Source organism: Mandrillus leucophaeus, unplaced genomic scaffold (genome assembly GCF_000951045.1).
Source record: "Mandrillus leucophaeus isolate KB7577 unplaced genomic scaffold, Mleu.le_1.0 Scaffold148, whole genome shotgun sequence".
In the NCBI taxonomy this organism is placed as follows: domain Eukaryota; kingdom Metazoa; phylum Chordata; class Mammalia; order Primates; family Cercopithecidae; genus Mandrillus; species Mandrillus leucophaeus.
Genome location: NW_012101454.1, coordinates 1,730,324 through 1,731,540, shown reverse-complemented (window position 1 = coordinate 1,731,540; position 1,217 = coordinate 1,730,324). Strand labels below are relative to the sequence as shown.

Genomic DNA, 1,217 nt, shown 5'->3' with positions numbered 1-1,217 from the left:
TATTATAGTTACAAAGATCTTATGGCCACTTCAATAGAATTTTTCTGCTTTTTTTCTGTTATCCTCCTTTGGTTATTTCACTTTTTTTAAAATTTAGAAACATTCCCAGGTTGCTGCTGTTTTTCATTTACTTGGCATTGTCTCTAAATGAAACCCGGAGTGTACTCTCTTCTAAGTGAAGAGGTCCTACATTGTGGAGGTTGTTCATTCTTCTTCCTAGCATTTTAGCTCGTCTAACCCAAGGTATTTTACAGTTATGGGTTGTGGGTCACCTCAAACTAATGTCATACTTCATGAAGAATTGGATGACATAGAATAAAATATAAAAAATGTAAACAATATGAGTGTACTTAACACCACTGAACTGTACACTTAAAAATGGTGAAAGTGATGAATGTTATATGTATTTTATCACAATTAAAAATAAATTTTTAAAAAGAGAAAAAATACTTAAATAATAAGGAGTGCTAACATAACCATGACTAGTTATCACCATCTGATAGTGCTTCCTTTGCATGTAAATCATGCTCTTGTTTTGGGGACATTCATAAAGAATAGAGATTATTAAGAACTGAAGTGGCACTGCCATGTAACAATAGCATAATTCCAGTTTGTTCTACTTACCAGGCCTGCCCTCCATGAAAGTATACAATTGTAGATAATCTTTTTTAATTGGAGAGATTTCCTCTTATGTCCAATTTTATACAGAAAGTGAGACTTTTTTATTGTGTCCCTAATTATGTGTAAATATGACTGCATTGTATTAGTAAACTGAATAAGGTAGTGCATTCACATAAAATTTAACATCACCAAGAAGGCTTTACCTTAAGAATGTAATGATGAATCACCATTTTAGATAGACTGATAGGTAATTTATTAACTGATTTAAAAGAGAAAAGACCTAGATCATCTTAGTGAGTACCAAAAAAGCATTTAATAAAATTCAATACTCATTCCTAAAGTTCCAAGCAAACTAGAAAGAGAAGGAAAATTCCCACAAAACTACAGCAAACATCATTCTTGATGGTGAAGCATTAGCTGCATTTGCATTAATGTTCAGAACAGGAAGAAAATACCCAACAATACCATAACCATCAGTAATCTAGTAGAGTTCTTAGTAATTCAGTAAAACGAGAAAAAGAATGTGAGATAGAAAAGAAAAAAGACAAAACTGTCATTAGAGACAGTAGGGACTGGCTCAGTTGCCCAGGCTGGTG

General features: G+C 32.5%; 1 protein-coding gene across 1 annotated transcript in view; it reads left to right on the top strand.

Moving 5' to 3' along the window:
* The window catches only part of PON2 (paraoxonase 2), a 34,912-nt gene that overhangs the window by 25,443 nt on the left and 8,252 nt on the right, over positions 1-1,217 (top strand). The window lies entirely within an intron of this gene.